The sequence below is a fragment of the Bubalus kerabau genome, chromosome 19 (genome assembly GCF_029407905.1).
Source record: "Bubalus kerabau isolate K-KA32 ecotype Philippines breed swamp buffalo chromosome 19, PCC_UOA_SB_1v2, whole genome shotgun sequence".
NCBI lineage: Eukaryota > Metazoa > Chordata > Mammalia > Artiodactyla > Bovidae > Bubalus > Bubalus kerabau.
In genome coordinates this window covers 70427781-70442992 of record NC_073642.1, presented here as the reverse complement: position 1 = coordinate 70442992, position 15212 = coordinate 70427781, and the positions used below count along the sequence as shown (strand labels likewise).

At 59.4% G+C, this 15212-nt stretch overlaps 1 pseudogene; it reads left to right on the top strand.

Moving 5' to 3' along the window:
• Window positions 1-8471: 8471 nt before the first annotated feature.
• On the top strand, window positions 8472-12037 carry LOC129633965 (immunoglobulin heavy constant gamma 4-like; annotated as a pseudogene).
• Window positions 12038-15212: the final 3175 nt, after the last annotated feature.

The window sequence follows — 15212 nt, the reverse complement described above, 5'->3', positions numbered from 1 at the left end:
TGCTTGTAACGGCAACCTCCTTCAAAAGGACTTTTGCCAGCACCCCCTGCGGCTGCAGGACCTTGGTATTCAGTGCCCTTGACCCTGTAGCAGGCCACTGTCGACCCATGCCTCTGCCAGAGTCTCCTGGACACTCAGAGGTAAGTCTGGCTCAGCCTCTTGTTGGGTCACCACTCCTTTCTCCTGGGTCCTGGTGAGCACAAGGTTTGGTCTGTGCCCTACAAGAGTTTGTTTCCCCAGTCCTGTGGAAGTTCTGTAGTCAAATCCCACTGGCTTCCATAATCAAATTCCCTGGGGGTTCTCAGTCCCTTTGCTGGATCCCAAGGTTGGGGAATCTGTTGTGGGCCCTAGAGCTTTTGCAACAGTGCAAGAACTTCTTTGATATAATTCTTCTCCAGCTTGTGGGTCGGCTGCTCAGTGGTTTTATGGCGTGGCTAATGGTGACCTCCTCCAAGAAGATTTATGCCACATGCAGGGCCTCCCAGATCTGTTGCACAGTGCTGTCCCCATCGCAGCCGCTGCTGATCCGTGCCTCTGCAGGAGACACACAAACATTTAATGGCAGGTCTGGCTCAGTCTCTCATGGGGTCTCTGGGTCCTGGTGCACACAAGGTTTTGTATGAGCCCTCTGAGCATCTCTGGCAGGTATGGGGTTTAATTTTAAACACAATTTTGCCCCTTCTACTGACTTTTAGGGGGTTTTCCTTTGCCCTTGATATAGAGTATCTTTTTTTAGTGGGATCCAACATTCCCCTGTCAACAGTTGTTCAGCAGCCAGTTGTAATTTTGGAGTTCTCACAGGAGAGGAGCGCACATCCTTCTAGACTGTGATCTTGAGACCCAGGCCATAGGAGGCTAGTAAAACAGGTGGTCCAGAGACTTCCAATTCAGTTCAATTCAGTTCCCCAGTCATGTCCGACTCTTTGCGATCCCATGAATCGCAGCACGCCAGGCCTCCCTGTCCATCACCAACTCCTGGAGCTCACTCAGACTCATGTGCATCGAGTTGGTGATGCCATCCAGCCATCTCATCCTCTGTTGTCCCCTTCTCCTCCTGCCCCCAATCCCTCCCAGCATCAGGGTCTTTTCCAATGAGTCAACTCTTCGCATGAGGTGGCCAAAGTACTGGAGTTTCAGCTTCAACATCATTCCCTCCAAAGAAATCCCAGGGCTGATCTCCTTCAGAATGGACTGGTTGGATCTCCTTGCAGTCCAAGGGACTCTCAAGAGTCTTCTCCAACACCACAGTTCAAAAGCATCAATTCTTTGGCACTCAGCCTTCTTCACAGTCCAACTCTCACATCCATACATGACCACTAGAAAAACCATAGCCTTGACTAGACGACCTTTGTTGGCAAAGTAATGTCTCTGCTTTTTAATATGCTGTCTAGGTTGGTCATAACTTTCCTTCCAAGGAGTAAATGTCTTTTAATTTCATGACTGCAATCACCATCTGCAGTGATTTTGGAGCCCAAAAAAATAAAGTCTGATACTGTTTCCACCGTTTCCCCATCTATTTGCCATAAAGTGATGGGACCAGATGCCATGATCTTCGTTTTCTGAATGTTGAGTTTTAAGCCAACTTTTTCACTCTCCTCTTTCACTTTCATCAAGAGGCTCTTTCGTTCCTCTTCACTTTCTGCCATAAGGTTGGTGTCATCTGCATATCTGAGGTTATTAATATTTCTACCGGCAATCTTGATTCCAGCTTGTGCTTCTTCCTGCCCAGCATTTCTCATGATGTACTCTGCATAGAAGTTAAATAAGCAGGGTGACAATATACAGCCTTGATGTACTCCTTTTCCTACTTGGAACCAGTCTGTTTTTCCATGTCCAGTTCTAACTGTTGCTTCCTGCCCTGAATATAGGTTTCTCAAGAGGCAGGTAATGCGGTCTGGTATTCCCATCTCTTTCAGAATTTTCCACAGTCTATTGTGATCCACACAGTCAAAGGCTTTGGCATAGTCAATAAAGCAGAAATAGATGTTTTTTCTGGAACTCTCTTGCTTTTTCCATGATCCAGCAGATGTTGGCAATTTGATCTCTGGTTTCTCTGCTTTTTCTAAAACCAGCTTGAACATCTGGAAGTTCACGGTTCACATATAGTTACTGTTAATAAGGTCTAGTCCAGTAACAATACATTGAATGGCCTATCAATGAAATCTTTTCCAGAACCAGGAATGAGCATTCCTAGCACAGTGGGATGAAATGGCCATGAAATGCCCCCCAAACCTTGGTCAAATTCATGACCATGAAGGGACCCTGCCAACTGGAAACTGGCACTTGCCAACTATCTCTAAAGGATTAATTCATGAACCACTATAACTGCTGACCTTCAATACCCTCTGAAATGAGTTCAGGTGTCTATGAACCCATGCCAACGTGAAGAAGCTACAGGAGACAGAATTTCAACCTTTGTCTTCCAAATAAACATTTCTTGGGGTTCTCATCTCTCAGAGGGATTTGAGGTAGTAGAGAGAAGAGCCCCAAGGCTGAGCAGGTGGAGTTTGCCAAGCACAGTAAGTGATTCCCTGACACTCCAAAGACAAAGCTAGTGGCAGGAGCTGAGCTCAGCTGGGATAGAGACAAGAGGACCCCATCTATCAGACAGGGAAGCCTCCCCAACTGTATTTGTGCAGGAAGACTCCTTGAGGGTCATAAAGGGAGGGCACCACCCCATAATAAGTGTTATCAAACCTCCTGTTACCCATGCACTGAAATCTTTCTTGGTAAAAAGATCCACACGCATAAGGGCAGGGCCCAAGGACAGGTCAAATGTGGGGAAAGAGGTGAGATAATCAGCCAGAGGAGAACAAAATCCTGAAGAACTGCCCCATAGACATGAGTCAACACACACGTGAGTCAACACACTGTGAGCCAACATACGGGTGAGTCAACATAGATGTGAGTCAACACACATGAGTCAACATAGACATGAGTCAACATACATGTGAGTCAACATAGACATGAGTCAACACAGACATGAGTCAACACACACATGAGTCAACATAGATATGAATCAACACACATGTGTGTATACATACACGAGTCAACATACATGTGAGTCTACATACACATGAGTCAACACACACAGGAATCAACATACACATGAGTTAGCAACCTCTTCACTGCACTCCTCCCCATTAGGGAGGATGCCCACACCCTTTCTTTCCAACCCAGTATCTCTGCCTTGCTCTGTCTTGAATAAATAAACCTCTTCTCTGTGTGCTTTCCACATGTTGTGCTGTGTCTCTAATCATAAACGTCACACCTGTATTTACAGTGTTTGCCTCCTTGGAACATTCGTGTTTTCAAATGAGGCAAGAGCCAGGCGATCCTTCCTTCTAGTCTCCAGTCCCTGGTGCTCTAGCAGCTAGGACTCTGGGATTTCATCCAGGCTATACAGGTCCAATCGGAGAAGGCAATGGCACCCCACTGCAGTACTCTTGCCTGGAAGGTCCCATGGACGGAGGAGCCTGGAAGGCTGCAGTCCATGGGGTCACTAAGAGTCAAACACGACTGAGCGACTTCATTTCACTTTTCACTTTCATGCATTGGAGAAGGAAATAGCAACCCACTCCAGTGTTCTTGCCTGGAGAATCCCAGGGACGGGGGAGCCTGGTGGACTGCAGTCTCTGGGGTCACACAGAGTCGGACATGACTGAAGCAACTTAGCAGCAGCATGCAGGTCCAATACAAGGACAGGGAACTAAACTCCTGCTTCAGGACTGCTCCCTGTTGTCTCTCTAAGGAAAAGACCTCCACCCACAGCACTTCTAGGGTGGGGCTATAGTGTCTCCCAATCCCAGGCCTACTGCTCTATCTATGGGACAGCCAGAGTGCACATGGGGTCTAGGGTGCCCTACAGCATTTCAAGACACTAGAAACAGAGGGACCCTGTCATCCACACACGGGGAGGTCACTGTGCCCACAACCAGCAGTGGAGGGGCTGCACCATGTCTCTCAGCTGGACCATCACTTTGGGCCCCAGTGACCACCATAACTCTGCCAATAGGCAACAGCTATGGCCAGGAGAATAGCTGCCCTCTGACCGTAGATGTTGTTCCGGCCTCTGCCAGATATCAGGGCCATAGAAGAAGGCAGGGGGAGGAGGTGGGAAGAGTCAGGACCCAGATGAAGACAGTGGTCTAGAGGGAAGCCCATCCAGGCTGGAGGACCAGTCACGGCCCGAGGCTGGGCCGCACACTGGGAATGACACACCCTCCAGGGTTGCAGAGGAACCCACCAGGGCTGGGAGGCCCAGAGGGCACAAGCAAGGGGCCCAGACCCTGGGCTGTGGTGGTTCAAGCAGGCATAATCCCAGCGGAAGGTGGAAAGCCGTGACGGCTGGGGTTCCCACTCCTCCCTTGGGTCCCAGGGCACTGCTCAAACCACCCCACTCACCCACAAGACGCAACTCAGCTGCATCTGGACTCCCCCAGGCCTTCTGAGGCAGAAACCACCCAGAAGAAAAGGGAACTTCAGGAAGCAAGTTGTGCCACCAGGTTTCAATCCACTTCTTAGTGTTTGGAGACTTGTGGGCAGGGAGTTCACACATCGGGGGACTGGTGACCAAGTGCTAGGGAGCAGGGCTGCAGACACAGCGCACAGATCCCAGGAGCCACATGTGTCTGGGGCCAGAGCAGGGAAGGGGCCCAGAGCCCCAAGCTGCAGGGGAGCCCCCTCCACTGCCCCCACCACGGGTGAGTGGGGACCCCGAGGATGAGCACACAGAGACAGGAATGAGAGCCCTGGAGGGAGACTGGCCTCAGGATCCCCAGAGGGGCTGGAGCAGCCAAGCGGGCCGAGGGAGGCAGCTGCCCCCGGTCACAGTGCCGGACGAGAGCAGGGACGGAACCCAGGAAGGGCGCACAGCACCAAGAGCACTGCTGCCCGGAGCTGGGGAGCTCGGGGGGCTGCCGAGCCGTCGAGGAGCAGGACAGGCTGTGGACGGGAGGGGAGGGCGGCGCATGACCAGGGACTCTGGAGGCCGGGACTGGGCAGGCATGAGGACCAGCCAGGACAGAAGGAGGGTCTGATGTGAGGAGCAGGGAAGGGAGAGGACCCCAGGGCAGTGACGGCTCCTGGACAGGCCGCTGGAGCCGGCGTGGGTCCCGGGCAGGGCCACGTGCAGGACTGTGGGTCCCGACTGGGCTGCAGCCGAGTGCAGAGGCAGAGCCGAGGGGCAGGGCTGCAGGGCCGGCCAGGCTCCGTGTCCACAGCGGGCAGCACAGGGCTGAGCCCACAGCTCCCCAGAACGCAGGGCACTGACCAGAGCCCAGGGCCTGAGGACCAGCAGCAGGAGCTGGAGAGAGGGCAGGTGACCTGAAAAGTGGAGGCAGCAAGGGGCCAGAGGAGGGTGTGGGTGGAGGGACAGAGAAAAGTGGAGAGAAAGGGCCAGGACCTCCGCCAGGAGGGGCCCGGGTGGACAGATCTCCTCCAGGGGAGAGCAGCCCATAGGCCACGTGGACACCTGGCAAGTCCAGGGACGAGAGCTGAGCCTAGGAAATAAAGGGGTAAGGAATGGAGCTGGGCAGGAGTGAGGGTTCCTGGAGGGGCCAGAGGGGCAGGGGAGCCTGAGGTGGCAGCCCAAGGGACTGGTGGCAGCCAGGCTGCAGGTGAGCAGGGTCTGGGAGGGCAGGGGGAGCCCTTGGTGCTTTGGGGGAACAGGTGCAGGTTAGAGGGTGAGCAGGGGCTGGGAGGACATGGGGTGTCCCTGGTGTTTGGGGTAGAAGGCACAGCTTATGGGTGAGCAGGGGCTGGGAGGACAGGGGGTGTCCCTGGTGTTTGGGGGAGCAGGTACAGCTTGTGAACGTGAGCAGGGGCTGGGAGGACAGGGGGTGTCCCTGGTGTTTGGGGTAGAAGGCACAGCTTATGGGTGAGCAGGGCCTGGGAGGACAGGGGGAGCCCCTGTTGCTTTGGGGGAGCAGGTACAGCTTGTGAGGGTGAGCAGGGGGCTGGGAGGGCAGGGGGTACCTCAAGAGCTTTAGGGGAGCAGGTACAGGTTATGAGGGTGAGCAGGGGCTGGGACGACAGGGGGTGTCCCTGGTGTTTGGGGGAGCAGGTACAGCTTGTGAGGGTGAGCTGGGGCTGGGAGGACAGGGGATGTCCCTGGTGTTTGGGGGCACAGGTACAGCTTGAGAGGGTGAGCAGGGGGCTGGGAGGGCAGGGGGTACCTCAAGAGCTTTAGGGGAGCAGGTACAGGTTATGAGGGTGAGCAGGGGTGGGGACGACATGGGGTGTCCCTGGTGTTTGGGGGAGCAGGTACAGCCTGTGAGGGTGAGTAGGGGCTTGGAGGACAGGGGGAGCCCCTGGTGTTTGAGGGAGCAGGTACAGCCTGTGAGGGTGAGCAGGGGCTGGGAGGACAGGGGGTGTCCCTGGTGTTTGGGGGAGCAGGTACAGCTTGAGAGGGTGAGCAGGGAGCTGGGAGGGCAGAGGGTACCTCAAGAGCTTTAGGGGAGCAGGTACAGGTTATGAGGGTGAGCAGGGGCTGGGACGACAGGGGGTGTCCCTGGTATTTGGGGGAGCAGGTATAGCCTGTTTGGGTGAGCAGGGCCTAGGAGGACAGGGGGTGTCCCTGGTGTTTGGGGGAGCAGGTACAGCTTGAGAGGGTGAGCAGGGAGCTGGGAGGGCAGAGGGCACCTCAAGAGCTTTAGGGGAGCAGGTACAGGTTATGAGGGTGAGCAGGGGCTGGGAGGACAGGGGGTGTCCCTGGTGTTTGGGAGAGCAGGTACAGCCTGTGAGGGTGAGCTGGGGCTGGGAGGAAAGGGGATGTCCCTGGTGTTTGGGGGAGCAGGTACAGGTTAAGAGGGTGAGCAGGGGGTTGGGAGGGCAGGGGGTACCTCAAGAGCTTTAGGGGAGCAGGTACAGGTTATGACGGTGAGCAGGGGCTGGGAGGACAGGGGGTGTCCCTGGTGTTTGGGGGAGCAGATACAGCCTATGAGGGTGAGCAGGGATTGGGAGGACAAGGGGAGCCCCTGGTGTTTTGGGGGGGCAGGTACAGCTTGTGAGGGTGAGCTGGGGCTGGTAGGACTGGGGGTGTCCCTGGTGTTTGGGGGAGCAGGTACAGCCTGTGAGGGTGAGCAGGGGCTGGGAGGACAGGGGGAGCCCTGGTGAGTTAGGCAAGCCGGTACAGCTTATGGGTGAGCAGGCTTTGGAGGACTTGGTGTGCCCCTGGTTTTTGGGGGAGCAGGTAGAGCTTGTTAGGGTGAGCAGGGGCTTGGGAGGGCAAGGGGTACCTCAAGAGCTTTAGGGGAGCACTTAGAGCTCTGAGGGTGAGCAGGGGGCTGAAAGGACAAGGGGCAACCCCAAAGTTTTGGGGGAGCAGGTATGGCTTGTGAGGGTGAAGGTGGCAGGGAGGGCAGGGGACTCTCTGGGGTGTCTCAGGGGAGAAGGTGGAGATTGTGCAGGTGAACCGGGCTCTGGGAACGAGCAGCTGGCCAGCTAGTGCTGAGGTCGGAGGCAGAGGGTCTGAGCTAAAGGGCGCCCTTTTGGTGGAGGGTCAGACACAGCAAGGCCAAGTGCAGAGGAAAATGAAGGATGCTCTGGCCTGAAGTGGGAGGGCTTCCCGATGAGAGCAGGTGGCCTCCATTCATAGGCCCAGGGATCCCATCGTGTTGCAGCCATCTCTGGGGACTCAGGATGGATGGGGGTCGGCCAAGGCAAGGGGCAGCTGCCAAGACAGAGGACAAGGCTGGGAGTACATGAGGCTGTTCCTTGAGGTCTCAGACGGGCAGGGGCCCGGGGAGCTGACCAGGCTCTTCCTCGAGGTCTCAGATGAGGCTGCAGGCCCACGGAGCTGACCAGGGTCTAGGGACAGCTCGACCGGGGGCTGGTGCCCGGGTAGCTAACCGGACTCTTCCTTGAGGTCTCAGATGAGGCTGCAGGCCCACGGAGCTGACCAGGGTCTAGGGAAAGCCCGGTTAGACAGGCTGCGGCCCGTGGAGCCGCCCGGTGCTGGAGGTGCAGACAGGGCCCAAGCAAGGCCCCCACGGTGCTGAGCACGGGGTGCGCCCAGGAAGGTCAGGGCCTGGAGGGTCTGGTGAGGAGGAGCCGGGCGGCCAGGAGCATGGAGCTGGGGCCGAGGGCCAGTCAGGGGGACCGGGTGAAGGACGGGGCCAGAGACACACCTTTGGGAGCCTGGTTGGACCAGGGTTGGGAGGGGAAAATCAAGAAGGAGACCTCAGGGACAGGGTCCAGGATCAGGGCGGGGATGTGAGCCCAGAGCGCCTGTGAGCAGAGCTGGCCCTGAAGTCACAGGGCTGCAGGGCTGAGGCCACGCCGGACGGGGGCTGGGGGCAGAGCAGGGCGAGGGGGACAGGCTCCTCCAGGCTGAGGGAACAGGGGCCACAGGAAGGGCCAGGCGCCCACAGGAGGGAAGGGGCCCTGGGCTCTGATCCAGGAGGCCACACTCACCGACCCAAGCTGTGTCCAGACAACCCAGCTGCAGCACAGAGAGCCGGGTGGCCACCATGCCGGCCAGTCATCAGACCCTGGAAGCGGGTGGTGGCTGGGCTCAGAGGTGCCCCAGGCCTGGGCACCTGAGGGCCTGCTGGACCCCGCATTCACCCAGCCTCCTCTCTCACAGCCTCCATCACAGCCCCGAAAGTCTACCCTCTGACTTCTTGCCGCGGGGACACGTCCAGCTCCACCGTGACCCTGGGCTGCCTGGTCTCCAGCTACATGCCCGAGCCGGTGACCGTGACCTGGAACTCGGGTGCCCTGAAGAGCGGCGTGCACACCTTCCCGGCCGTCCTTCAGTCCTCCGGGCTCTACTCTCTCAGCAGCACGGTGACCGCGCCCGCCAGCACCGCAAAAAGCCAGACCTTCACCTGCAACGTAGCCCACCCGGCCAGCAGCACCAAGGTGGACAAGGCTGTTGGTGAGAAGATGGTCCCCGGGGAGGGTGTCCACTCCAGGAGACCAGGGTCAGCCCCACTGCCTGCAGGGACCCCACCCCCAGGGGTGCTGTGAACCAGGCCCAGCATGTCAGGGCAGGCCCTGTCTGTCTCTCTCCTGACAGTCTTGCAGGCTTGGGGAGGGGGTCGTCTGGAGTTTCCACCAGGTCCAGGGTGGCCGCAGGCAGGTCGACGTCCACACGCCTGGACCCACAGAGACGGGCCCTGGGCTCAGACCTGCTAAAACCCGTCCCTGCCCTAAGCCCAGCCCATGGCTTCCTGCCCCTGGTAACTCCCAGTCTGCTCTCTCTGCAGGGGTCTCCAGTGACTGCTGCAAGTTTCCTAAGCCTTGTAAGTCGGGAAACCTTTTCTCCATCCAGCGGATGTGAACAGCACCAGGAGGACTCAGGGTGTGCGGGTGGAGGGGGATGGCTGCCTTAGATGAGTGAGACCCCTATGCTAATCTCCTGCCGTGTCTCTGCCATCAGGTGTGAGGGGACCATCTGTCTTCATCTTCCCGCCGAAACCCAAAGACACCCTGATGATCACAGGAAATCCCGAGGTCACATGTGTGGTGGTGGACGTGGGCCGGGATAACCCCGAGGTGCAGTTCTCCTGGTTCGTGGGTGATGTGGAGGTGCACACGGGCAGGTCGAAGCCGAGAGAGGAGCAGTTCAACAGCACCTACCGCGTGGTCAGCACCCTGCCCATCCAGCACAATGACTGGACTGGAGGAAAGGAGTTCAAGTGCAAGGTCAACAACAAAGGCCTCCCAGCCCCCATCGTGAGGACCATCTCCAGGACCAAAGGTGGGCCAGGTGGATGGGAATGGGAGGGCCCCGTGGGCCAATCAGAGTGACCGCTGTGCTAACAGCCTTGCCTGTCCCCACAGGGCAGGCCCGGGAGCCGCAGGTGTACGTCCTGGCCCCACCCCAGGAAGAGCTCAGCAAAAGCACGGTCAGCGTCACTTGCATGGTCACTGGCTTCTACCCAGACTACATCGCCGTAGAGTGGCATAGAGACCGGCAGGCTGAGTCGGAGGACAAGTACCGCACGACCCCGCCCCAGCTGGACAGCGATGGCTCCTACTTCCTGTACAGCAGGCTCAGGGTGAACAAGAACAGCTGGCAAGAAGGAGGCGCCTACACGTGTGTAGTGATGCATGAGGCTCTGCACAATCACTACATGCAGAAGTCCATCACTAAGTCTCCGGGTAAATGAGCCTCACGTCCCTGCACCAGCAAGCCCTCACCCAGCCCACCCTCCCCGGGCTCCATGTCCAGCCAGGACGCCCTAGCCCTTCCCTATGAGCATTCCTCCTGGGCCGCCGTGAATAAAGCACCCAGGCCGCCCTGGGACCCTGCAACGCTGTGCTGGTTCTTTCCGAGGCAGAGCCCTGGTGACCGCCAGGCCTGCGGGGGGTGGGCTGAGCCAACTCTGGACCACTTTGTTCAGCATCTGTGGGGGAGCTGACCCCACTCCGGGCCAGACACACAGTGAGTGGGTCCAGCAGGCCACCTGGGGGTTGCCCGAGGCCACAGAGCGGCTTGGCCAGAGGGGCACCTCCACGGCTCCCTCCAGCCACCACCTGTAGGGCCAGACTCTGGACAGGAACGGGGGAAGCCCCCAAGACCCTCAGGGATTGAGGCCCAATGCTTCCCGCCTCTGCTCCAGCCCACGCTGTGGGGCAGGGCCACGTCCTTGTCCCCAGGCCCCTGTCCCTGGGTGTCCAGAGTCCGTGTGTCCACTCTGGGCCTGCCTGGAGCCAGACGTGCCCAGGGGGTGGCCCTGCTTCACCCTCAGGCTCCCGAGGTCAGGCCTCGCCCTCCCTCGGCCAGGAGGCTCTGTCCGGCTCTCCCTGCCCGGGGCCAAGCCTGTGCGCCCGTGGGGAGGTCATCCCTGTGCCTGAAAGGGGTCCAGGCCGGGATCCCTGAATGTCCAGGGCAGGGACCTAGCTGCTCCCTGCAGACACTGAGCCCACAGCCACAGACAACAAACCCCAGCTCCTCACGCACACGAGATAGCCCACACCCAGCCTCCTCCACACGGACTCAGGTGTCCACCCGCACATGAGCACACTTCACCCCTGTCACACACCCACATGCCTGCACACACTCAGGTCTCGCACTCGAGGACCCATGGGGTGACCCCACGGGCCCAGACCACAGCTGGGTCTCATGAGCCCTCCCTATGAACACCAGCTAGTCCCCACCCTCCAGTGCCCATGGGCTGCTCAGTGGCCCTTTCCCACACTAACCACACTGACCAGGTCAGACATTTGTCCCTCACCTCCCCTGGGGCACCCACGCCCCTCCCTAGCAGGCTGAGATCCCCCCTCAGCCCCTCGTACCGACACCCTCACCCCTCGGGCCCGGTGCTGTCTGCCCTCCCTCCCCAGGGGCAGGGTCCAGGAACGTGTGCTCTGCTGACCCTCCCGGCTCCAGGCCTGGCCCCTAGGGCAGAGGAGGCCAGGAACTGAGTTTCTGTGCTGCGGGGAGGTGGGGTCAGGGCCCCAGCTCAGGGCACAGCTCAGGATGGGAGCAGGACCCCACAGGCCAGGCCCAGACAGTGGCCAGGGCTGGAGGGGTTGAGGCTGGGGCTGGGCCCCAGAGACTGACCTCAGGTGACCCCTGCCTGGCCCATGGGGAGATCACGCGACTTTCCCCCCACCCAGAGGGAGCCCTGCCCCACCACGATGACCCTGCCCAGCCCCCCGTGGGCAGACACAGCACTGACCACCCCTCCCTGTGCAGACCTGCTGCTGGAGGAGGAGAGCTGTGCGGACGCCCAGGACGGGGAGCTAGACGGGCTCTGGACGACTATCTCCATCTTCATCACACTCTTCCTGCTCAGTGTCTGCTACAGCGCCACTGTGACCCTCTTCAAGGTGGGAGGCCACCCTGCTAGGCCCTCGGGCCCCCTCTCTGTCCCCAGGGTCTCCTCAGAGTCCCTCATCAACCATTGACTGTCCCTCACTGTCCACTCGCTGTCCACTCCCTGTCCCTGGGAGCAGCCCAGTGAGATTCAGGCTGCACTCACCCCACTCTCCCCGGCAGGTGAAGTGGATCCTCTCATCCGTGGTGGAGCTGAAGCAGTCGATCACTCCCAACTACAGAAACATGATCGGACAGGGCGCCTAGAGCTCCTGCGGGCCACATCCAGACCACCTCAGACCTGACTGGACCACACCTGTCCACTCGTGACTCTCAGCCTGTGCCAGGTCTGTCCCATTGCCTTATGAGCTCGCTAACCGTTGAGCTCACGCCCTTCTTTGCCCATACCTCAGAACTCTGGCATTGTGGCCACCACTGTCTGCCCCAGCCCCCGTCAAAGACCCAAGTGGACAGCAGGCAATTCCCCAACCTGAGCTTATGGATGCCAAGGGCCTCTGCACAGCCTGCAAGACACCACTGCAGCCACATGCCCTACCAAGAATGCACGGGTCCAGGGCTGTCTGCAAAGGGCACCCGCATCTTGTCCAGCCGGGATCCAGACCCAAGGTCCCTGGAGGAGGTCCCTGGAGGAGGCCCCTGTGTCAGATCCTTGGGAACAGCTGTCCTGCTGTCCAAGTTCCTGGGAGGACTACTAACGGTTACTCAGGCCACCTCCACCGAGGACGCTGCTGTGAGCAGGGCCTGGGCCCACGGCTGCTGCAGGAGCCCTGGTGGGGGAAGGGGTGACATCCAGCCAGAAGGATCGCCTGGAGAGAGGCCTGCTGACCGGTTCCCAGTGGACAGAGCTGGAGAGGCTCCCAGAATACAGAACGGCAGGGCAGCCAGTCCATCCGGCGACCAACAGCCTGACACGTCCCACAGGAGCTCGGCCTGCACTGAGGGCAGGGGTGAGAGGCGAGACCAGAGACCCACAGAGGCCCAGCCCCGGCCCCGGGGTCCCGCCTCGCCTCCAAGTACAGACTCTCCTGTCGTTGCAGAAATGTGCATGGGCGTCTCTGGATGGGAGGCGCTGCCCCTAGAACTGGAAGGAAGGACCACAGTCTTGGAGCTTGGGAAGCTTCTGTATACTGTCGGGGCCTGTTCATTCTCTTGGCTGTCTCTTTATCTCTTTAATGACAATAAAGCATCTTTACTTCACCTAGCTCACTGGCCAGTCTCCGTATGTTGACACAACTTCTCCCTTTGAGGAGTCCACAGCCTGGCTGCCCCACCCCCACTGGCCCCTGGGCTTCCTGCCCCCTCCCCCACCTGCACCTAGAGTCCCTGGTCCCATCCCTACCTGACCCGTGGGTGCCTGACCCCCACCCACTACCCACCCCTAGGGCTCCACTCCGCCTCCCAGGCAGAGGCCAGCCTGAAGCCAGGGGAGCCACAGACAAGCGCCCCGTGTCGGGTGGTCAGCACAGGAGGTTGTAACAAACACCGCGGGGGGCTTGGACCACAGGCGTCACCGCTCACACCCTGGAGCCTGGGACCCCAGACCCAGGAGCACAGGGCCGGCTCCTGCTGAGGCCTGTCTCCATGGGGTGCAGATGCCATGTCCTCACGGGGGCACCCGTCTGTGCCTGTCTCTGTCCTCACCTCCTCTTAGAGGGTCTCCAGTCAGACTGGACGAGGGCCCGCCCTGGGACCCCAGTTCACCCTCATCACCTCTTCAGAGACGCCACCTCCAGAAGCAGTGACGCTTGAGGTCTGGGGGTCAGGGCTGCAAGATTTGAATTCGGGGTCACAATTCTGCCCCGAACAAGCGGGTTGGTGTCAGAAACCCAGAGCAGGAGGGGACACCAGTGAAGGCGGGCCAGGAGGGGCAGCTGGGGCAGGGGTGTCAAAGGGACCTGGTTCACTGCTCAGGACACACAGTCAGTGAGAAGGACCTCAGAGGGCGCTGGGGACCCTGCGCTCAGCCTCCTGCACAGAGCTGATGGCTGTGCCGCAGGACAGGCGGGAGGGCCAGAGAGAGGCCAGGAAGGGTGGCCGCCCGCACGCGCTGAGGCCTCTGTGTCCACCAGCTCCAGAGAAGGGCCAGGGAGGGTGGCCGCCCGCATGCGCTGAGGCCTCTGTGTCCACCAGCTCCAGAGAGGGGCCAGGAAGGGTGGCCGCCTGCATGCGCTGAGGCCTCTGTGTCCACCAGCTCCAGAGAGGGGCCAGGGAGGGTGGCCGCCTGCATGCGCTGAGGCCTCTGTGTCCACCAGCTCCAGAGAGGAGCCAGGGAGGGTGGCCGCCTGCATGTGCTGAGGCCTGTGTCCACCAGCAGGCCTGGGTGCAGGATGCAGTCAGGACTCCATCCTCAAGACACTGGGGACCAAGGAGACTGGACACTCCCCGAGGGCGGAGGAGGGTCCTGCTCAGGGACGGCTCCAAGTGGGGGCCCGGGCCTGGGACCGTGCTGGCCGTGCTGGGCTCTCTCCGGAGGGCATTTTTGGGGAGCTGGGTCATCATGGGGGCATGCTCGTGTTTGCCCAAGCCTTTCAGGGGAAAGGGAGGTCCTGCCGCTGGACAGCCCAGGCGTGGGCCCAGCAACACCAGCTCCAGACACAGAGCTGCCATCATGTTGGCGTGACCGCATCGCCCCAAGGCCCTCGGAGGTGCTGACCCAGGCTCCTGTGGGTAGAGGGACAGACAGAGGACTTCACACATCGCTCAGAGGACCAGACGTAAGACTGGGTGCTGGGAGGGGGCCAGCAGGATGGCCACGGGGTGGACACCATGGTCCAGGAAACCATCTGGCCCTGGGGGACCCAGCCAGGCCACATGCACATGAGGCCTCTATGCCAAGAGGCTCTTGGGGGTCCCCCACACTCTGCTTCTCCCACACACTAACCATCTAACCAAGACGCTGACCATCCTATCAGCTGTCCAGCCTGCCCAGCCCTGGGCCCTGCCCCTCACATCCATCCCCAAGCCACTAGCTGGCCCAGCCATCAGGAAGGCTAGGGTAGCCAACTCAAGCACTGTCTCTCTGGCCTCCTAGCTGAACACAACCCCTGGCAAGGCTACCCCTGGGCCCCTGGAGAACTGACGCCCCACACCACCTTCCAGGACTCCCATGCTGACCTCTCAAAAGCCACACCACAGGGCACCCCTCCTCACACTTTCCCTCTGTCTATTTAAAAACATTCACAACATAAAAGTTAAGAGTTATGTTTAATTGGGTAGGAATTTTTAGGAGTTCAAGCCCGGGGGCAGCACCTCAAGCACACTGAGAGAACTACGAGGAGGGGAGGGGAGGAGCCAGCATGTAGAAGTTTGCAACAAAGGGCAGGCAATCTGAATGTCAAAAGGTTACTGTTAATTAAATAAAATCGGAAGCCCAAGCTCAGGGACTTAGCACTTTTCTGTACACCTAAAGATACAAGAGTCT